The sequence below is a fragment of the Sus scrofa genome, chromosome 17, assembly GCF_054392235.1.
Source record: "Sus scrofa isolate SSC_HxYL_T2T_F1_AM1 chromosome 17, Sscrofa_HxYL_maternal_Yorkshire_Landrace_v2.0, whole genome shotgun sequence".
Lineage (NCBI taxonomy): Eukaryota > Metazoa > Chordata > Mammalia > Artiodactyla > Suidae > Sus > Sus scrofa.
In genome coordinates, this window is record NC_139399.1 from 22,548,993 (window position 1) to 22,573,334 (window position 24,342).

Below are 24,342 nucleotides of genomic sequence, written 5' to 3' on the forward strand. Positions count from 1 at the left end.
TGCCTGTCTTTATGGGATGGAATGAGATGGGTCATGTGGGGAGGAGCCGCTGGGGTCAGATGTTAGGAAAAAAACCATTTCTAGGAGAGAAGCCGGGCTTTGCCACCAATTTAAGGTTTCCAGCTAATGAGGGTGTAGTTCAATTTCAAACATTTTTAGAATTAAAAAAAAACAAAAACAAAAACAAAAACAAAGCAACCTCAAGGAATTATCGAGAGCATAAAGGCCAGCAGTTGTTATATCCCAGGCTGTAAAAATGAACTACTTCTTCCCCTCAGATGAGGGCAAAAAGTGGTCTGGAATCACAACAAAATTAATTTGTTTGCTCAGGTATAAATTTAAAACGACTTAACTGATTTTTTTCTTCTTCTGTAATTTGCCAGAGTTAATTCAGTCCCAATGGATTTGCTTTTACCACCTTACTATAAAATCTGATTCAGTTTCGTATAGTTTTTTCCCCCCACTAATCCCCAGCCTAAATGTATGCATTAAGAAAATACCAGGGTTATAGCTTGTGTTTTTGTCGTGTTTCTCATATAGACTTTCTGGGGCTCTAGGTGTGGGAGAAGGAAGGGGGTTTTTCATGGGCATTTAAATAGTTTAAGAAAAATTTCCTAATCATTATAGTGGTTCCTCCTCTCTTCTGAATAAACCAAATTTAATGGGAACTTCTGGGGCCTGGGATTGAACCCGTGCTTCAGCAGTGACCAGAGCCACTGCCGTGACAATGTTGGAGCCTTAACCTGCAATGCCACAGTGGGAACTCCTGGGATAATTTCTCTTTCTTTCTTTCTGGTTTTTTTTTGGCTTTTTTTGGTTTTAGGGCCGTACCTGTGGTGTATGGAAATTCCCAGGCTAGGGGTCTAACAGAGCTGTAGCTGCCGGCCTATGCCATAGCCACAGCAACAACAGATCCTAAGCCTCGTCTGCGACCTACACCACATCTCATGGCAACACTGGATCCTTAACCCACTGAACAAGGCCAGGGATTGAACCAGCTTCCTCATGGATACAGTCTGGTTCATTAACAACTGAGCTATGATGGGAACTCTTGGGATCATTTCTTTATCAGATCAAGTCTCTACCAAATTACTGCTGGGCTTGAGATCCGTTGTGGGGTTTGGAAAAGAGTGGAAAGAACCACGCCTAGTGACTGAGGGTTGGATGTGTCAAACTTAAAAATAAAAACAGAATTTGAGTTATTCTTGTATTGGACGACAAAGCCATCTCACTTGGCTCACCAGCCTGAGACCAGGAATAAAAAGGCTAGGGGCTGCCTCCAAATCATAGCCTGCATGTGGGATTTAGGTTAAACCCGCAGCAGAATCTTTTGGAAGATGTCAGATGTGACTTTGAAAGCAGCGTAACTTGAGCAGCATTGATTTCACTGTGTCCAAGAAGTTCAAGTGTCGTCATTGTGCCGGGTGGGCACGAGGGCACTGGGGTGTGACAGAAGATGTTTTCATTGCATATGTTGGATGGAGAAACACATCTCTGTGTCTTATTCCCAGGCTACTTGAAAGTTCTGTGACCATGAGTGAGTTTAATATCATGCTATAGGGAGTCCCCATTGTGGTGCATTGGAAACAAATCCAACTAGTATCCATGAGGATGCAGGTTCAATCCCTGGCCTTGCTCAGTGGGTTAGGAATCTGGTGTTGCTCTGAGCTGTGGTGTAGGTTGCAGATGCATCTTGGATTCCCCATTGCTGTGGCTGTGACTGTGGCTGGCAGATGTAGCTCCAATTTGACTCTTAGCCTAGGAACTTCCATAGGTCATGGGTGCAGCCCTAAAGAGAAAAAAAAAAAATTATCATGTTATATTCCTTACATAGAAATTAGAAAATCAAATCCTTGCTTATGTAAATCATGCCATCTTTTCATGTGTTATGGTTTGGTAACATTAAGGGGGTAGGGTGGGAATCTATGGCCAGGGGACTATATGGCTGGAAAAAAAAAAAAAAAAAAAGAAATACCACACGTGGCATAACACCTATGCTGTGTCATCTGCCAAACAGATGTGATTTTTTAGAGATTTTTAATGATTTTTAAAGTCCTCTAACTCCATCCTCAATTAATTCCCCTGTCTGTGTGAACCACTTCAGATCTCTTGTGATGGGAATTATGGGGATTTTGAGTGGCAGTTGTATTTTGCAGATTATTTTTTTAAAGGACCCTCTTCATAGTGTAACCATTCCGAGATTAATGACCGTACTTTGGGAGTCACTATTTTCTTTTAAAACTCAATGTGCAATTTCTTTTCTTTATGGTTTCATGAAAATAAGTGTCTCAGAATCACCAAACTCTGTGGAAAAGATGGGGACTCTGAAGACAGGTCACACAGGAAGTTAGCGACAAAGGTGGGAGCTTAACATTGTACAGTTATTTTTCAAGCTCTTCTGTGGACCCTGACAAGACATGATCTATTTCGCAGTTTTCTATCCCTTAGAATCAAACTATAAAGAGCTGAGAATTCCCTCTTCTTGATAGTCTCCACACAGTCTTCTGGGAGGAGCCTGAGGATTTTTCTGGACTCCTGGGGCTTGTCTGGCTACCTCTCCCGACAGACCTGGACACAGCCCTGTGTGTGTCTGTCGCACTCAGCAGGGCAGCACATGGCAGGGTCCTGCTGTGATTTCACAGTCCTGCCTTTCTTCTTGGGCATCCAGGCTGGGATATATATATACCATTACCACATCATTCACAGCTTCCTGTCAGCAAGCCAAGAATCACAGCACCTTATCCCACACTCACATTAGCACGAATAATTTAAATCAACATTTCTGTTGGGCTGCGTTGGGGGATAATGTTGTTTGGGAAATCGGGTGCATCCACAGGGCCGGCTGACACTGGTAGGTTTTTCTTACTCTTGGTGGGCTCAAGTGCTTGTCTAAATACAGCCCCTTAACACTGCCTTGTTGTCTCGACCCAGCAGGCAGCGATTCTGGCTCACTACATCACAGCCTCTCGTGTCAACAAAGCCTTGTCTTTGCAGTTTTCCTGGTGTTAGCCTGAGGGGTGAATGTCTCTGTCTGAGTGTGTTTGCTAAGAAAATTTTCCTCCCTGATGGAGGAAAGGGAGAACAGAAATAAGGCACAGAGTTCTCTAGAAATGCCCAGGACTCATTCCGAGTCAGTTGCGAGGGTCCATGTTCTTCCTCTTCCCTTAATCTCCTGAGACCTTAGGTTGGCATATTCTGATATATCACATACTCCAACGACCTCTAACTTGGACAACCAGCTAGAAGGCAGTGCAAATCTAAATACTCTTCCAGGCTCCTTGGCGCCTTTCAAGAAGAACAACGATGGCTGCACACTGAGTTTCTGTCCTGGGTGATGGGGATTGGATGGAGAGGACCGTCAGGACCCCTCCTCTCCTGGTGCTTCCATCTTTACATTCTTTCAAACTTCGGATGTGACTTTTAAAAAAAGACTGCGCCAAGTGCAATAATAGGCATATTGGTAATGTATGTGCGAGTCAGAGAATGAACATTTTGAGAAAAGCTACAGGGTGGAACAAAATAGAGAGACTTGATGTTAGAAAACTGCTTTCTGAAGATGAAGGTAGAATAAATAATGATCAGATGTGCAACTGACTGGCATTCTATACCTCCTGCCTCTATACAGCTCTGATTATTTAGGGTACTGCACAGGCTTATTGGTCTCTTTTTTTTTTTTTTTTTTTGCTTTTTTAAGGGCTGCATCTGCAGCATATGGAAGTCCCAGGCTTGGGGTCTAATTGGAGCTGCAGCAGCCAGCCTATGCTACAGCCACAGCAATGCTGGATCCAAGCCGCATCTTCGACCTACACCACAGCTCATGGCAATGCCGGATCCTTAAACCACTGAGTGAGGCCTGGGATTAAACCTGCGTCCTCCTGGACACTGGTCAGATTTGTTTCCACTGAGCCATGATGGGAATTACCTGGTCTCAATTCTTCAGTCCCTGGTGGTACTGCTTTATTTGACGGCCTTGCCATGGTCCCATGGCGGGCAGAGTGGATTATCCCATGCCTTGACTTTGCACATGCCATTTCACTTGTTTAGCCCAATGTGAAGCTTAAGCTGTGATCAGGCTGATGGATTTCCTTTGGCATTTCTGCCAAAGAACATCCCTATCTCTCTACCCCACAGTCTGCTGGTCCCAAGAGGATGAGAAATATGGAGTATACATAAAACAAACTTTAACCTGAAGCCAAGCCCAGCTGAGCCCAGCCTAGTTCAGCCAAACCCAAGCCAATCTGCAGACATATAGGCAAATTTAAACACCTACTATATATCACTAAGATTTTGTGTTTGCTCGTTATGCAGCAACAGCTGACTTTTATATAACATGACAAATATTACTACCAAATTTTACTTCGCAGCAATTCTATGAGATTTTGTGGTTGGCTGTTACATAGTAATAACTGACTGATACATGCCACTGCTAGTAACATTTCTAACTTCCACTTCATAACAACTCAATGAGACTGCTTTATAAAGAGAGAGGTTGTTGGTGATCCTGGTGCTCATCTAGTGTCTCTGTTCTGTTGCTGAGGAAATCTAGCCTCAGAGATTATCACTTGGCTGAAGTAACACAGTCTGAAAAGGTCAACAGCAATCCTTTGACTGAACTGGATGTGGTGTGGCCTATTTATTCTCAAGCTTCAGGTTAATAGGGTAGGGCAGTAGCTATGTTGTATGCAATTCTAAATCATGGTTGTTCCACCAAATATGTAGTTACCTTCTATTTACATGACAATAAAGCTCACTTATATTTGAAATCAGATGGGATGATAAAAATGTAGAATGAGAGGTTGCAGTCAATTTGTCTCATGTATAAGCATATTTCCAGACTCTGTCTGCATCCAGCAGTAACTTTGATGACAAATTGGAACAAGTGTAAATTAACCACAACCAAAGCTCTCAAGGAAAAATTAGGAGAAAAAAAAAGCAGAAGCAACTCACATATCCATCAATGGATGAGTGGATAAAAAAAATGTGGTATACATATACAATGGAATATTATTCAGCCTTAATAAGAAGGGAAATTCTCACACATGCTACAGTGGAACTTGATGACATCTGGGTAAGTGACATAAGCCAGACACAAAAAGACAAATAGTGTATCGTTCTGCCATATCAAGTGTAGAATTCATAGAAACAGAAAGAACAGTGGTTCCCAGGGAAATCTGGGAAGTGGAAACTGAGTTGTTATTTAATGACTATAGAGCTTAAATTTCACAGGATGAGAAAGTTTTAGAGATTGGGTGAACAGAAATATTAATATACTTAATAAACACCGCCCCCGCCCCTATAATGCCCCCATCCTCTTCTCAAGCTTCAACTCTCCTGCCAGCAGTCTGATGATCAGTAACCCCAATAGGTACCAGGATTAATTTCCTTGTTAAAATCCACATGGAGTTATTTTTTCTCTCTCTTTTTTCTAATTTCTCTCTCTTGTAGTTTTGTTTATTGACAATATGTACATGTTGTATATAAAATTAAATGTTCTCTTTCTTTGTTATTTTCTCTTCTAGTTCTGTTATTCTATGACTTTCTATTTTGGCTCATAGTGTGCTAAATTTTTTCCCACGTGGAATTCCTGCATTTGAGTGGGAAACCTTGGTTTTATTTCCATTTATTCACCAAGCATATGCTGAAGGCCCACTTTATATACTGATAAATAGTGATACTATTGATGATTATAGAATCATAAAATGCCTATGAAATGGGCAAAAATAGATTGTTACATTCAGTTTAGTTATAGTATTATATATACTTAATCACTGTCAATTAAAATAGACAAACCAAATGTATAGTCATTGTACTCTAAATATTTGACAGAAGTACAATTCTCCATTCATGCCAGAGACACTTTAAAAAAATCTAAGGGCAAAGGCAGCTATAGGTAAAAGCGGTCAGTGTCAATGCCAAATACACTCCCCCTTTCAATTCAACACAAATTATGAAACTTTATACACATCAGTGCAAGCTATAAGCACACCTTTTCCTAAGGCTTCCTCATCACAGACACAGCTGTTAAAAAGTTCTGAGCTCTCCCTTTGTCTCTGTGCCTTATCCTTATTACTTTGGTCATCCCATGAAGGCTGTACCTGTGCTAAGATCTTTCTATGTGTGTGTGTGTGTTTCTGTCCATGCCCCAATCCCTAAAAACTAACACAACTCCTTACTATCATTAAATATACAATACGCAATATTCTCACAATTGTTTTTATAGTTTTTTGAAACAAGATTTAAATAAGGACCATTATGATTTGCTCACATGTCACAAATTTCTGTTAATCTGAAAGTTTCTCCTCCTGTGCCTCTCCTTCTCCCTTAAATTTTATTTATAGAAGAAAACAAATTGTCTTGTGGAGTTCCTGACTGTTTGGATTTTGTTGATTGCAACTCATGGTGTGGTTTATCTTGTTCTTATGTCCTTGTAGTTCCTGAAATTGGTAGTTACATCTATAGGCTTAATCAATACCAGTTTGATTTTTTTCTTTTACCATGAAATTTTGTGGAAAATGTTGCTTCTCTTTGGTGGCGCAAAATATCTGGTTGTCTCCTCTTTTGTGGTATTAGCTGCCATTGATGCTCAAAGTCTAGGTTCATTAATTTATTGGGGCTTCCAAAACAATAATATCCTTTTTTTTCCCAGCTGCACCCATGACACATGGAAATTCCTGGGCCAAGGATTGAACCCGAGACTTGGCAGGGATTTAAGCTACTGCAGAGACAACACCGGATCCTTAACCTGTTGTGTTTGGGAACTCCCCAAAACAATAATATTCTATCATTCATTCTTCACTTGTTAACTTTAGCTGTTATTTGCTGCCACAATTCATATAGGAAAGGCAGGGTAAGTGCTTGTTTCATTTCCTTTATTTATTTCTATTTGTCTTTTCCTTCATTTAGCATTCTCCAGTGGTGGCCAGTTTGTGAAGTATTTTAAAAACTCACTTATTTAAACACTTGTCAAGGAGGAGGGGGAGGAAGTGGGGTGGATTAGGAGTTTGGGATTAATAGATGCAAACTATTGCCTTTGGAATGGATTAGCAATGATATCCTGCTGTGTAGCACTGGGAACTATGTCTAGTCACTTATGATGGAGCATGATAATGTGAGAAAAAAGAATGTATACATGTATGTGTAACTGGGTCACCATGCTGTACAGTAGAAAAAAAATTGCATTGGGGGAAATAACAATTAAAAAAAATACACATTTGTGTTTCAATCTCCTCTAGTTACTCCCCTCATTGCCACCTAAATTATTCCACTTGGTCAGCAAACATCTCTTCGGGTTGGCTCTTTAATAGACAACTGCTTTAGTTGTCTCTGGTGGTTCTTTCTTATTTTCTGGAATGATCTGCTTTCCTTTCAGCAGGGAATCCTGAACACTAAGAGCATAGAACACACTGAGTTTCTGAGACAACAGACCTGAATTGAAACTTCAGGCTGCCTCATCTCTTCTCTTCATTTATAGTTGAACAAATTGTGTGTTCAAGAAGATGTGAATCCAGGGAGTTCCCATGATGGCTCAGTGGTAACAAACTCAACTAGTGTCCAGGAGGACGTGGGTTCGATCCCTGGCCTTGCTTAGTGGATTAGGGATCTGACTTTGCTGTGAGCTGTGGCATAGGTCGCAGACTTGACTCGGACCTGGCATTTTTGTGGCTGTGGTGTAGGCCTATATCTGCATACCTCCAGGGTATGTCTTTCCTGATTCATCTCATGGTTCCAATTTTTTATTTACTTGGTCATTGCCCCTTTAGACTCTGAGATTCTGGAAGGCTGAGGCTGTGATTTTCTTTTCTTTTCTTGTGTCTTTTTGTCTTTTAGGGCCACACCAGCAGCATTTGGAGGTCCCAGGCTAGGGGTCGAATTAGAGCTGTAGCCGCTGGCCTATGCCAGAGCCACAGCAACATGGGATCTGAGCTGCATCTGGGACCTACACCACAGCTCACAGCAATGCCAGATCCTTAACCCACTGAGCAAGGCCAGGGATTGAAACCGTGTCCTCATAAATGCTAGTTGGGTTCATTAACTACTGAGATACTATTGGAACCCCAAAGAGTTTTTTTTTTTTTTTTGGTCTTTTTAGGGCTGCACCCACAGCATATGGAGGTTCTCAGGCTAGGGGTCCAATTGGAGCTGTAGCCACAGGCCTGTACCACAGCCAGAGCAATGTGGGATCTGAGGCTTATCTGTGACCTACAGCACAGCTCATGGCAACCCCAATTCCTTAACCCACTGAGTGGGGCCAGGGATTGAACCTGCATCCTCATGGATAGTAGTTGGGTTCCTTAACTATTGAGCCATGATTGGAACACCTGAGGCTGTGATTTTCGTTTCTCCATCTCAGTAATACAGTGCTTGGAGTATGTTAAGCACAGATAAAATTTGAATAATAGAATGCAATTTATATCTGTTTAGACAATACAGGATTACTAAAAAACAAATCATGGAATTTTTTATTAATTGACAGGATTCCCCTTCCAAAAGTGAATTGTTGAGTTAAGGAAATTTTGTAGGCCAAGTCTGTCTAATAGGAAGATAAAGTAAGCCACATATGTAATTAAAATTTTTCTACTAGCCACATTAACAAAATAAAATTAATTGGAACTATTATATTTCATTTAATTTAGTATGTCCCAAATATTCTCATTTCACAATGTAATAAATGTCAAAATTACTAATAAGATATTTTTCCTTCTCTTTGTCACTCTAAATCTATGAAATTAGTGTGAATTTTCCATGTAGAGTGTACTTCAATTTGGGCCCTAAATTTATATGTCATCTGCAGTTTGACTTTATAAACATGTATGGTTGAGCTCAACATCACTGATTATTAGAGAAATGCAAATCAAAACTACTCTGAGGTACCACCTCACACCAGTCAGAGGGCCATTATTAATAAGTCCACAAATAGCAAATGCTTGAAATAATGTGTAGAAAAGGGAACCCTCTTACACTGTTGATGGGAATGTACGCTGGTACAACCACTATGGAAAACAGTATGGAGCTACCTCAGAAAACTAAATATAGAATTACCATATGACCCAGCAATCCCACTCTTGGGCCTATATCCAGACAAAACTTTCCTTGTAAAAGATACATGCACCTGGATGTTCACTACAGCACTATTCACAATAGCCAAGACATAGTAACAACTAAATGTCCATTGACGGATGAATGGATTAAGAAGATATGGTATATATACACAATGGAATACTACTCAGCCATAAAAAAGAAGAAATAATGCCATTTGCAGCAACATGGATGGAACTAGAGACTCTGGTACTAAATGAAGTAAGTCAGAAAGAGAAAGACAAATGCCTTACATGATATCGCTTATCTCTGGAATCTAATATATGGCACAAATGGATCTTTCCACAGAAAAGAAACTCATGGACTTGGAGAACAGACTTGTGATTGCCAAGGGGGAGGGGGAGGGAGTGGGATAGACTGAGAATCTGGGGTTAAAAGATGCAAACTATTTGGAAGGGATAAGCAATGAGATCCTGCTGTATGGCGCTGGGAACTGCATCTAGTCACCTGTGATGTAGCATGATAATGTGAGAAAAAAGAATGTATATATGTATGTGTGACTGGGTCACTTTGCTATACAGTAGAAAATTGACAGAACACTGTAAACCAACCATCATGAAAAAAATAAAAATCATTTAAAAAAAGAAATTAAAAAAAGCCCATACCATAAAAAAATTATGGTTGAAAAAGTAGATTCACATAGCAAGTTGTCCTAAATATACTTAAAAGTATTTCAATAATTGAGTTGCTCATAAGTTTCAAATTGTTAATTTAAATAAATTAAAATGGACATAAATTTAAAAACTAGTTTCTCAGTCATACTGGTCATATTTCAAGGCTTAATAGCTGCATGTGTTGGATCATGGATTTCTAGGTAATGTGGATTCCAAGTCATGAGGTTTTTGGACAAAGATGGGTCCTTGCCGTAAAATTAATCAACGAGTTTTTTCTTTGCTTAGTGGTGTTGCTGTATTCGGGGAGTCACATTAATCACATTTGCCTATTAAACCTGCAGACATAGTCCATGCATAAATAAAAGTACATTTTTTTCTTTTCAGAAAAATTGACCAAATTCTTAATTTTGTTCCTGGGGCTGAATTTAGTCACTTTGCCTGCTACAAGTGATACTTTTTTTTTTTTTTAAAAGCTGTCCTGTGGGGACCTGAGTGTTTTCTTGGTTTGCAGCTGCACTATTGTTAGGTCAACAATTAGCCTAGTCTTCTGAGTTGCATAACAAATATATCAGCTCCCAGGAAACAATGGTGCCAGGACAAACTTAATGCCAACTTAGGTGGAATCTCATTTAATGCATCCTGCTATTTATTTGTGATAAGATAGGACTGTAATGTGGCACACTTAAATATCATATTTTTTTAAAAAAGTTTTTAAAGAAGAGAATAAGGGAATTGGAATTTTCCTCTTTCATATTTACTGAGAAAAGTTCCAAACTGGAAAACTAGAAACGTCTTAGGACTGAATCCTGTGAGTGTAATCAAATTTAAGCATTAATCAAAATATACCATTCTTCATAATTCCAGATGTCCACAAGTAGGATAAAGCAAGAAGGTCACAGATGATTTAAACTAAAGAGGCCAGTAAATGAAAAGCCTACAGCTAACATACTCAGTGGTGGAAAACTGAAAACATTACTACTAAGATCAGGAGTAAGACAAGGATGTCCACTCTTGCCACATCTATACAACATGGCACTGGAGGTACCAGCCAGAGCAATTAGGAAAGAAAAAGAAATAAAATAAAAAGCATTTGAATTGGAAAGAAAGAAGTAAATATCTCTGCTCACAAATGATACAGTCTTATATTTAGAAACACTAAATTTTCTCTAAAAAGAAAAGAAAAACTGCTAGAATTAATAAATGATTTAATAATAATTGCAGGATACCAAATCAGAATAAAAATACAAAAATCAGTTGAATTTTTATAACAATGAAATGTGAATTATCTGAAAAGGAAATTAAGAAAACAATACCATTTATAATAGTATCAAAAACAATGAAATACATAGAATATACTTAACAATGAAGGTGGAAGACTTGTACACAGAAAACTATAAAACAGTACTTGAAGAAACTAAAGAGGACACAAATAAATGAAAAGACACAAATAAATGAAAAGACCTAATACTGCTAACAAGTCCATACTACCCACAGTGATCTACAGATTGAATGCAATCCCTATCAAAATCAGAATTTTAAAAAACAGAAATAGAAAAAACAATCTTCAAATTCATATGGAATCACAAAGGACCTTGAATAACCAAAACAGCCTTGAAAAAGAAGAAAAAAATCCAGACACTTTTCTCTTCAAAACATTACAAAATTACATAATCAAAACTGTATGGTACTGGCATACAAACAAATGTCCACCTAGGTTCAAGGGAGGAGGAAGAATCTCCGCCTTTTAATGGAAACAAAAGCTTCTTTGGGAGTTCCCATCGTGGCTCAGTGGCTAATGAATCTGACTAGGAACCATGAGGTTGTGGGTTCGATCCCTGGTCTTGCTCAGTGGGTTAAGGATCTGGCATTGCCGTGAGCTGTGGTGTAGGTTGCAGTCGCAGCTCCTATCCTGAGTTGCTGTGGCTCTGGCGTAGGCTGGTGGCTACAGCTCCCATTAGACCCCTAGCCTGGGAACCTCCATATGCCGCGGCCCAAGAAATGGCAAAAAGACCAAAAAAAACCCCAGTACTTGAAGAAACTAAAGAAGACACAAATAAATGAAGACACAGCAGCTCATCACTTCCATAGTCTACCGGATAAAGCAGTCACAGGATACCCTCAGATTCCAGGGAATAAAAAAAAACAGATTCTGCTTCTAGGTGGGGAAAAGGCAAGGCCACATTTCAGAAGAGCATGTGGAATGGGAGGCAATGTTGCAGGCATTTTTGGAAAATAAAGATGCCATTATAGTCAGTAGAAAGGTCACAAAGTAGAAAATAAGAAAAACTGTGCCTTAAATACCTGGATCGTTGATTGAAAACTCTAAGTATTATTGCTTGCTTTACATAGAGCATTAAAGAAATTTGTTAATTAAATAAATTAGGGATTCTTAGATCTTATTGTGTACCTTTGGCTTATTTGTTGATTGGCATTTGTTATGTTTTGATGGAAAAATTCACTTTGTTTTTAGGGCTCCAAGTCCAGAATTGATTCAGTGGTTCACCTAAAATTGTGGCTCCCTTTGTTCGATTTTAATATGATGGGTTTCATCCATCCATCCATCCATTCACCCATTGATTCAATATTAATTTTAGTGTCTACTATGTACCACTGTTTTCAGTGGTGGAGTTAACAGCACTGAGCAACACAGACACAATTCCTGGGCTTGTGGAGTTTACATCCTCCATTATTTCTCAATTGGAAAGTAGTTCAGACCAAGGTAGAGGGACAGTTATGACTAATGAGAATTGGGAATAGAAAAAGAATGTCTGTAAGACTCTAATAGTATGGGAAGAAATACTTTCCTCTTAACCAGCACATAAACACATTGAGGAAAGCCTATTTCTTTCTGCACATATGGGGGAAATAAAACCTATTCGGTGAATGTTGAGGAAAACTCTTTTGGAAGCCTGGAATGACTTTAAATTTACCAGGAGGTTGTAAATGAAATTGACTGTTATGTTCATTGGGTCCAAAAAGAGAAAACTCAGACCAGGAAGTCCCAAGGAGCTATTATTGTCAGTCTCGGTGACCTTAGATCGTTTCCATTCTTCTGGCTGCTGGGAGGCTGTGAGTTGTGGGAATGCTTCTGCTTTATGCTCTACTAATTTCAGAAACTTCAGAAAAGCATAAAAGAGGGAGGTAAAAGGGGATTCATGATTTCACTATCGAAAGATTATCTTCACAAATATTTTGAAATATTTTCTCAGTTTCTTTCTAAATAGCCATACTGTACCCACAGCCAAAGCCATGTATCTAAGAAAATTGGGATCACACACTGTAAACGATTCTGCTCTTTTCATTTAACACATACAAATTGTGCTCTTTCCTATGTTACTAAATATCTCTGGAGTAGGGGTGAGTTTGGAATGGCTGTGTAAGATTATATTGTACCAATACTAATCCCTTTGGATATTTACATAGTTTCTTTTGTTATTAATACCATTGTAACAAACATCTGTGTGCATCGGTTTGTGTACATCTCTGATTTTTTTTCTTAGGATAAACTCTTAAAAGTGGAATATTTGGGTCAAAGATACAACATGTTTAGGGAGGACGAACAGCTCTGACTCCTCAAGGCAGATAAAAAAGGGAAATTTGAATTTCCACTCTATTAGGCCTGAAATGACATCTGATGGTCTTGTAGGTAAGAAAGAAGGTTCTCATGTTTTTTTTTTTTTTTCCCCCAGAGGCAGCATTATAATATCTTTCTTAATTTATTTTTGAGGCTGTCTGAGATTAGTTCAGGAGCGAAATCTTCAATGTGCAACCAGAGTGGTTTTGTTTTTTTTTTTGTTTTTTTTTTTTTTTTTGTGACTTACTTTTTAGTTCCCTAGTCAAAGCAAGACCAGCAGACATGTAAATTGCAGGTTGGATCCATCACTTACAGCTGAACCTGATAAAAGAGAAGCAGCTCCAAGTGCCTGCGTGCCAGCAGCTGCCTTCGTGACGCTATCTATCATCCATCCCTTCCCCTGTATCCTCTTGTTCAAAGTGCAGAGCCGAGAGGGCGTCTGGTCTCAAACCTGGATCTCAAAGCTCACCTTATCGCTTTGGCATTGCAGCCCACAGAAGACTGGGACGCAGTCTTCTCTGTTTCTTTCTCCTTTCCTCCCCCACCCCTACCCTCACTCTTTCAGCAGTTTATAACAAGTTGCTCTCTTGTATACAGAAAAAGCAGGCCCACGGCAGGATCTGACTCTGCTGTTTGGAACTGTTTACGGCTTGTTTTGGACTCTCCAGGCAGGGCCATAAATACACAGTTAATCTGCCTGATAGCAAGAATGGCCACCTAGGCCCCAAGAGATTAACCGCATGTGAAACACAGAAACCCCATCTTTCCTGCGCCAGCCAGCTGTGCGCAAGGCTGGTCCTCTGTAGATTGGATGGTGGGGGGACCAGCGGCAGAGGGAAGTGATGCACCAACTGCCCCTCTGGCTGTTTCCTTTCCCACACAGTCTTTTCTACACTTGGTGCCAGCCTTGGACCTTCCTGGACCTTGGAAGAAATCTGTTAGGTGCTTAAGCCTTGGTGGTTTCTTTTACTTTAACTTTGGAATTTATTCCCTATCAGTGTGACTTGAAAAGCCTTTGTCACCTCTTATTGGTCATTTAGGGTTGTTCAAATAAGGTAGTCACTAGCCACGTGTGCCTATTGAAACTTAGATAAATTAAAATGCACAAAAGTAAGAAACTCCGTTTTTCAGTCACACTGACCGCATGTCAAGTGGTCACTGTCTTCTAGTATTGGATGATGCAGATAGAGAACACTTTTGTTATCACAAAAGATTTTACTGGTCAGAACTGATTTAGGACACTTGCATTAGAAATGGCAGTGGTAGGAAAAATGGCTTTCTTACTCCATATTTTGGACTTGTTTTTTGCCAGCCTGAACATGGAAAGAAAAGTATTAAGAAGAGCTGAAATTTATTGAGCTTTAACTACATGCCAGGCAACATGCTTAGAGCCTTGTATACCCTACCTCATTAAAACATCAAAATAAACCTGTAAGGTAGAGACTATTATTATGCCCATTTTACAGATGGCAGTAAGAAAGGTTGAGGAATTCCTTTGAGAGCATTCAGCTGGATTTTTAGCCTGTTCTGCCTTCCTCCCGGCTAACCTGCTCTCTACCCCTGTGAAGGGCCTAATGGTTGTGCTGCCACCCATGGGCTCCAGGACAGTTTGGGAACTTCTGGATCTCTGGGCTCCCCTAGAGTGAGGGGTGAGGCTGAAAGGTAGCCTGGCCTCAAGCCATTTGCCATCAGTTGAACACTCCCTAGATCCAGATAGACCAGGAAGACTTCTAGAAACCCTGTGGTTTCAGTCTTCTGGTCCCATAAGGGGGTAGAATGTGGGCGATCAGAGGGTTATCTTGACTGGGGGGTTGCAAAATCTTCCTGAGTTTTTCCAGCTTAAGACAAAAAATGGTTTGGTGACTAAAGGTCCTCAGAAAGCACGATTTGGCCCATTTCAGCCGCCAAATACCCTCAAGTGTCAGGGATGTGCACTTGGTGTGTGTGGTCACACAGAGGGGACATAGGGGCAGTGAAAGGAAGGGAGGGACAAGGAGGCCCTAGGACAGTCTTACAGCAGATTCTGTACTGTGTCCACAGGACATTTCCCTAGAACAGGCTACTTTCTCATACAAGGTTCGGGAGCTGTCTCAGTGTCCCACCTCCTGCTCTGTCCCTTTTGCTTGTCTGTGGGCATGAAGTTTTCTCTTTATATTGGATGTGAGCCAGCACCCAAGCACTTTGTGAGTCGAGTGTCAGGACAAGGTGAGACTTGATGCTCCCAGAAACCCCCCTTGTCCTGGAGATAGCCTGGGGGGCCAGGGAGCTCTGAAGGACCAAAGTTCAATTCCCTCCACTCCCATCACACTCGAATCTCAGAAGGTGCAAGTTCCACATTTCCTGGTGCTGACAGATCAGAGCAGGACCAGACCTGACAGCACAGCTGTGGCTGGAGGGGCTGAGCGGTGGGCTGATTAGGCTAAGCTGCAATGGCCAGATCTGGCCTCCTGAAGGGAGCACCCCCATTCCCTCCTCTCCAGCCACAGAGCCTCTGGTGGAAGACAGAGCTCCCTACACTGTGTGCCTAAAGCCTTGACTGGTGGAAATCTCTATACTTCCCTGTGACTGTGGTTTGTATGCACGAGTGACTCCTTAATCAAACTGAGAGCTCCTACAGAGCAGAGAGTCCCTTAGTCTTTGTATTCATCAGGTACTGGGAAGGTACAACTTCACTCCTTAGCCATGATTAAAAAATAGAAAACTTGGAATTCCCGTCATGGCTCAGTGGTTAACAAACCCAACTAGCATTCATAAGGATGTGGGTTCAATCCCTGGCCTTGCTCAGTGGATTAAGGATCCAGCATGACCATGAGCTGTGGTGTAGGTCACAGGCGCAGCTTAGATCCTAGGTTGCTGTGGCGTAGGCTGGCAGCTACAGTGCCGATTTGACCCCTAGCCTGAGAAACTCCATATGCCACAGGTGCTGCCCTAAAGAAACAAAGACAAAAAACCAACAAAAAAAGAGAAGACTTTGAGAGTTCCCATTGTGGCTCAGTGGGTTAAGAACTTGCTATAGTCTCTGTGAGGATGTGGGTTTGATCCCTGGCTTTGCTCAGTGCATTATGGATCTGGGGTTGCTGCAAATGGCTGTGTAGGTGGCAGACACAGCTCTGATCTGGTTTTGCTGTGGCTGTGGTGTGGGCTGGCAGCTGCAGCTCCAATTCAGCCCCTAGTCTGGAAACTTCTATATGCCACAGGTGCAGCTGTAAAAAGAATAAAAATTAGAAGACTTACTGAGAACTATGTCTGGACACTTATGATGGAGCATGATAATGTGAGAAAAAAGAATGTATATATGTATGTGTAACTGGGTCACCTTGCTGTATAGTAGAAAATTGACAGAACACTGTAAACCAGCTATAATGGAAAAAAATAAAAATAAAAATATAAAAAAATTTAAAAAGTAAAAAAAATAATAAAAATAAAAATTAGAAGACTTTAGAGGGAGTCCATGGTGAGATAGTCACCACATTTTGTTCAATAAAAAAGAAACACATAAACTAGATTATATTGTTCCATCCACTTTTGAGGGAAAAAAAATCTCTATATAAGGACTGATTTGTGGGGATGCCAATGGGGAGGGATGGAGTGGAATTTGGGGATTAGTGGATACAAACTGTTATGTATAGAATGGATAAACAACAAATCCTACTCTATGGCACAGGGAACTACATTCAATATTCTATGATAAACCACAATGGAAAAGAATATGAAAAATAATGTATGAATATGTATAGGAGTACTTCTGAGGGACTTCACTCCCCAGAGATAGGAAAGGTGGCCTTAAGAGCTCACACACGACCTCATCAAGTGTATCCATGGAACGGCTCAATGACTCCTGCTGTGGTTGGTGTAACTGGATGAGAAAATTCCGGCATCCCTGCCATCTAGGGTTCTCCAACCCACCATCAGCCTGTATATGTAGAGGAAACAGGAAGGCCAGTTTGTTGAAAGTCAATTGAAACCAATCCCTAGATTACTGGGAAAAAAGTATAAGAAAAACATAGTTGTAACGTTGAACATAGTTTGCAACATATTCAAAAGTATGTCCAAGAATGTACTAAAGATTCCAGTCTTTCAGGACCTTACTATCTGGCCCATCTTTGGCCCAGAGTCTCTCTTTATCCCTAATCACCCAGCTACAGTAGTGGAGAGAGGAGCAGAGACAAATTGAATATTCTTAAATGACAACCTGGAGGCAAAATGGAGATTTGTCAAACACAACTAGGTATGTTTATATATATATATACATATATATAAAAGAGGCAAGGTGGGAGAATTGTTCATTTGGTGAACTAGCATTCAGGGAATTTACCTGTGATGAACTGAACTTCCATTTTGGGGTTCTTTCTACAGGTATGGGAATTTGAACAGAAGTCTTAAAATTTCCTCAGTATCAGAGTCTTACAATTTCCTCAGTCTCAGCAACATGCCAGACTTCAGAGCCGTCTCTGAGTATCTTACTCCTAGGGGAGGTGGGGGTTTTATGGGCACAGTATCCTTTCAGTTGCCCTGGATGTTCTGGGTGTTTCTGAGGGATCCTTCATTGCTGATCCAAACTGGAGTTGCTTTGGAAGGATTTGGGGGACAGTTTTACTCCAGTGAGGAGGAATCCTGAATCAGGCAGGGGATGTTCTGAACCATTCCTGGGGCTCATGTGTGGACCCTGTGCTGAGCCTCTTAGATCCTATATAGATGTTTCATTCCATATGGATGAAACGTTTATTCCCGCAGCTGCTGGAAGGGTAGCCTTTAGACAGTGATCGGCTGCCTGAATTCTTTCAGAATCACCTCAGCTGAAGGGAGCTGCTTTGTCCAAGGCTATACCCCTTCCCAGGTGACCTACATCCAAAAACTGAAATGGAGGTAGAAAGGCCCTATCCCCATGCTCCAACTTGACAACTTCAAATCTTAGCTCTGGTGCCCTCTGGTCCCTCCAGACTCTCCTGGTGGCTCTGAAATTCTTCTTGTTGGGTCATCTGCCTCACCTAGGATGTATTATAATGAATTATTACATATTGATGCACACATGCTATCCTTTTAAAATATTCCTGTAGTTCTTGTGGCTAGGAGCTGTGTCCACTATACATTTGTATGCATCCAAGTGGTTTGCACATAGTAGATGCTCAAGAAACATGGGTCAGTCATTCCATTATTGTTGATGTTGCTTAGCATTTTTTTGGTTGGCTTACTATATACCACTTACTGAGCAGAGAGCTTTGTGTATAGTATTTCAGTTAATCTCATGTATATTCATGGTGTATGTGATGTTATTATCACAGTTAAATTTTTTTTTTAGGAAAGTGAAGTATAGTTTATTTACAATGTTGTGTTAATTTCAGGTGTACAGCAAAGTGATATATAAAGTTATATATTCTTTTTTGGATTCTTTTCCCATATAGATTATTATAAAATATTGAGTATATTTCCCCATGTTATGCAGAAGGTCCTTGTTTATCTAGTTTATATGTAATAGTGTGTAAATATTATTAAAATTTTAGAGCTAAGAAAACTGAGACTTGGAGAAGTGCAGTAACATGACCGACATTGTAGATGGTAATTGGTGACTCTGGAATAATGACCCTATCTTCCTTATGTATAGTTAATTTTTTTTCAGGTCTCTTCAGTATTTAACTTTTCTCATACCTATGTAAGCAAACCATGTTACAGATGAGAAAATTGAGGTTAAAACCACCTAACCCCCTGCAAAATCACATAAGTTTTGGTGAGGGTTACAGCAGGGTGTGACGCCATGATCCTGGCTGATCTAGAATTTGGTGGCCTTTCCAATAACCACACTGACAGTGGAGGCTGGGCGTGGGTTCTTGTCCCTGTGCACACTCTGCTAGTGATTGGATGGACTTGCAATGCCCTGAGGAGTTTCATGGATCCAGGAAGGCTTTCAGGCTTCCAAATTCCTGGAGTGTCTTGTAGTTTCTAGGAAAACCCCAAACAATGTCACTCATATTGATGCGTCATCCAATGCATGGTGGAGAAAGGAAAAGGACTCCTGTGAGAAATAGTAATGATTCTGTAAAAATGAATGATTTTCTTGCTTATGACCAAGAAAAGACAAAAAAGACTTCCATTAGAACAACTGGAGATGTGGTTAGTAAAAATGAACAATAATCTTCATATTTGGCTCTGCTGAAGTTGGACAAGGACCACGGATCTGTCATTGGAACCTCTTACGCATTTTCACAAACTCACAAAACCATGCCACCCCCTAAAACACTATGCTTTTTCACTGTGTCTGAAATTTCGCATCAATACCCCACTGAAGATTTACAGAAGTTGTATCTGATTTCTTAGTAATTCTTCTAGAGGCTACATCATTACCCTCCAAGAATGTTTATTGCTTGAAAATAAATAGTGTAGACAGGAAACTGATGTGGGATAAACATGATCCTCATGTTTTACCCCAGCATTTCAGAAGAGTCAATATCCTAATGTGACTTCATGATGCACACTGCCAGGAGTTTAGTTTGGCTTTTCCTTCCTCTGCTTCTTGAAGCATAGTGGAAGTAGGATGGACAGAACATGGGTATTAAGTACCAGACTTTTGAACTTGATCAGTGACTGGCCAGCCTGCCTTGATAAACAAGGTACATTTTTGTCATCAAGAATCTGCATGAAACAGATGAGCTTATCTTCTCATTAGGGAAGTGTATACAATGTGAGGAAAAGGCCAGATTTTAGCAGCTGCCTGATTTTGCTTTGAGTTCTTGTCAACCAACTGGGACTTTCTTCCATTTCTTAATAAGGCAGAAGGTGTCCACATCACAGAAAGACCCATCAACTAACAAGGTCTTTCAAGGTCACATCTTCCTCTCACCACTAATTAGATGTTACTCATCTTGCTGGACAGCTGTTCATTATAATCATGCTTCAGTCATGCAGGATATTGACACTTAAGATGGCTCAGGTCATCATGAAAATAAATGTTCAAAACTATATATAGTTCTCTTGGTCTGAAAATGAGTATGTCCTTAACTATGATGGTTTATTTCTTTGTTCCTTCTGTGTCATCCTCCATCACCTATCTTCCTTTTGGTGTATCTTCTTTAGGTATGCCGGGCAGAATGATTCAAACACCATCTTTATGCTTGAGTAGCTCAGATTTGGTGGAGAGACTGGCAGTTCATCTCTCAGGGTCTCACCAGAAAATGTCTTGAGTACTTAAAAAGAGGGAATTAAGCGACACAAGGAATACAATAGTGGAGAACTGGAGTCACAGGTAATAGAAGAGCTATGAAGTCAAAGAAGGGCTAATCAAGCCACCAGAGATTAGCAACAGCAAGAATTCCTCACCATCTCTTGGCAGGAGGGAGATGGAGGAGGAGGGAGCATTAGCTTGGAGGGATCAATTCTTAGAAGCTAGAAATGGGTCTATTCAGTGGAAACACGAATCACGGGGGGACTTTGTTGTGATGGAGATACTACCCAAGGCAGAGCAGAAAGACTCTGGCCTCTCCCTTTGTCTGTATTTTAGTCTCCTGCCTCCCACTGAACAAATGCAATAAGGATTCTGTTGTGGATATTTCTTATCTGCTGTGATAGCTTTGGGCCTGTTTTCCTTCTGATCCATTGCTCAGCCCTCCTTTTCACTATTCTGAATTTCAGGAACTGACAGAGCCTTGGAAACAAAGCCTGAAAATGCCAGCTACTGAGATTTAGTCCAAAGAAGGGGAGAGCTGAAGAATGGATGGGTGGATGAAGAGGGTCAAGACCATCATAGCAGGTAATCAATACCCACATTAGAGTCTGTACTGCAGTGTTCTTTCTCTAATTCTCCATCCTGCTACTTCCTGATTGCCTTTAGAATCCAGTTCAGTGTTATAACTCTGGAAAGCTTTCTTTTGACCCTGATAGTCTGAGGTCTATCTCTTGTGCTCCCATTGTGTCCTGGGCACACTTTTATTAGGGCATGGATTATATTAAATTGTAATTGACAATGTACTGCTTTGTCTTTCTTCATTGGCCCCAAATCCCCTTGATGGCAGGGGCCATCTTTTATCTAGTCTTCTGTTTTCTCCAGCATGCCTCTTTAGTAGGTGAATAAGCAAAGGAAGAAATGCCTAAATCTCATTAACAGAGATGTATAAGACATCAACAGATATCTTCTCATGCTAGTCACTTGCTTGGTAAAATATGAAAATTGTACATGTGAAAAATGCTCTGATTAACTTTTGTCTTTGGTTTTATTTTTGAGCCAAATCTAAGCTCCATAGGTTGGGAGCTGGATGTGCTTTATCATTCCTTTTGGATGCTAAATGTGTGTCTTTGGCAGATAGAAACTGTTGACAGATTGCTGGAAAGGCAACCAGGGATGACAGAAGTGTGAAATAAATGGTCTTGGGAGCTGAAAATGGATCTTCTGAATGCTCCTTTCTCTTATACCGATGGTTATCTGCCAGAATAATATGTCAGTTTGTCATTTTGTCTTTTCCCCCTTCATTCCACTATATATGGAGCATTGCTACCAAAGACAAGACAAAAGAAAATAGTTTTTACTTAATCATTGCAATGAGATAGGGCAGGATCATCATGTTTGAGAAGAATAGACTCTATCCCACTGGTTCTTTTTATGTCTATCAATCATTCCCATTCTCTACTGAGTTTGATTTGATTACTTTTTCTGTAAGGCAAATGACACTCTGACCAAAGTATCTGGGCTCCCATCTTTGTCTCAGGTGCGTGGGGAATGGGTTGACGTAATTTATCAAAAAATTCCTTTCAAATCTTTGTGGAATTCATCTATTCATAAAGTAAGTAGAAATTTATGTCACAATTTTTTTTTTTTTTTGTCTTTTTGTTGTTGTTGTTGTTGCTATTTCTTGGGCCGCTCCCGTGGCATATGGAGGTTCCCAGGCTAGGGGTCCAATCGGAGCTGTAGCCACCGGCCTACGCCAGAGCCACAGCAATGCGGGATCCGAGCCGCGTCTGCAACCTACACCACAGCTCACGGCAACGCCGGATTGTTAACCCACTGAGCAAGGGCAGGGACCGAACCCGCAACCTCATGGTTCCTAGTCGGATTCGTTAACCACTGCGCCACGACGGGAACTCCCCTATGTCACAATTTTTTTAAATTTAATTAAAAAATTGAGGGAATACATATTGCATTCAAAGGTAGATTTTTTTTATTTTTTGCTTTTTAGGGCTGCATCTGTGGCTTATGGAGGTTCTAGGCTAGGGGTCTAATTGGAGCTGCAGCCACCGGCCTACACCATAGCCCCAGTGACTAGGGATCTGAGATGTGTCTGTGATCTACACCACAGCTCAGGGCAATGCCAGATCCCTAACCCACTGACTGAGGCCAGGGATTGAATCCACATCCTCATAGATACTAGTTGGGTTCTTAATCAGCTGAACTACAATAGGAACTCCAAAAGTAAGTTTTTAAGGCAAGAAAATTTTAAATTTCATTTTGGTATATACAATGAAACATGTAAATATATTTCACTGTACTTTAGATTTCAAGTATATTTTCATTCCATTTTATCTACCAGTCACCTAGTACCAATCATCAATCATTCTCCCAAATTATTTCTCATTCCTTGCATATATTTGTAGAGTTACTCTCTGCTCATAAGAGCAAAGTTTCCAACCCTCTACCTCACCCCCAATACACGCACACCATTTGGTGCAAATGGAGCATATTGAACCTGCTGTTTTACACTTTCCTCTTGCATTTTTTGCTTAACACTATATAACCCATAAATCATACTAGCATACCAGGGAATTTCCTCTTTTACCCAATTTTCCTAAATAGGCTTATTTCTGATGCCTGGAAATTACATTTCTATTGGATAATGGATTCTTTTTAAATTTTTCTTTAAATTTTTTTTTTTTTTTTGTCTTTTTAGGGCCACGTCTGCAACATACGGTAAGTTCCCAGGCTGGGGTCAAATCAGAGCTGCAGCTTCCAGCCTACACCACAGCCACAGCAGTGTGGTATCTGAGCCACGTCTGTGACCTACACCACAGCTCATGGCAATGCTGGATCCTTAACCCACTGACTGGGGCCAGGCATCAAACCTGTGTCCTCATATATACTAGTCGGTTTGGTTAGCTCTGAGCCACAATGGGAACACTGGATTTTTTGTTCAACATACAAAGTCTGCAACACTGAAGAGGCAACAACTTAAACTTACTTAAGCATTTAAAACAGTATGGATTAGTTAATTTAACTTTCTAATCTGCTAGGGATATTAGGGAGGGAGAGATTGGTGGGAACATAGGAGATTTGGGATCTGGGGGGAGAAAGATGGCTGGGACTCAGAAGAGAGGTACCGAGAGGAAACTTTTCCTGCTTCTTTAATTTGCAGCCTGCCTTTCTGAAATGCAAACAACTAGAGGAGGTTAAGTCATGAAAGGCAAAAGGCCAAGGAGAGCAATCCTTGAATTAATGTGGCAACAGCAAAGACAAACCTAATCTAACCCTGGGAGATAAGGCTTGTTTTATCAATGCTCTTAAGACTAGCTATGAAATATATTAATAGGGATGACTGCAAGGAATTTATTTAAAGGATTACAGATGTGGTCAACTACTCAGGTATAAAGATATTTGTTCATCACAACATTGTGATGAAATAGGGAACAAAATGTTAATGAAATTAATGTTTAAAAATAGGAAATAGTTTGCAAAAATGATATGTCCACAAAATGAATGCTCTAGTCAGATGATTACATGTAAAGTGTTTGCAACATGTTAGGTGGAAAAAAAAAATGAGCATTTATTTATTTTTTTGCCTTTTTGTATTTTTAGGGACACACTCACGGCATATGGAGGTTCCCAGGCTAGAGGTTGAATCGGAGCTGTAGCCACCAGCCTATGCCAGAGCCTCAGCAACATGAGATCTGAGCTGTGTCTGCAACATATACCACAGCTCACGGCAATGCCGGATCCTTAACTCTCTGAGCAAGGGCAGGGATCAAACCTGCGTCCTCATGGATTCTAGTCAGATTCATTAACCCCTGAGCCATGACTGGAACTCCAAAATGAGCATTTAGAATATTATTCAATTTTGGTCAAATATAGTCACTATCAATATA

General features: G+C 40.4%; 1 long non-coding RNA gene across 1 annotated transcript in view; it reads left to right on the forward strand.

The window, feature by feature from the left end:
* The window catches only part of LOC146395174 (uncharacterized), a 70,911-nt gene extending 46,895 nt beyond the window's left edge, over positions 1-24,016 (forward strand). Inside the window, exon 3 of the long non-coding RNA XR_014832798.1 lies at positions 20,908-24,016. This is a non-coding gene — a long non-coding RNA (uncharacterized LOC146395174). The remainder of the gene's footprint in view (positions 1-20,907) is intronic.
* Positions 24,017-24,342: the final 326 nt, after the last annotated feature.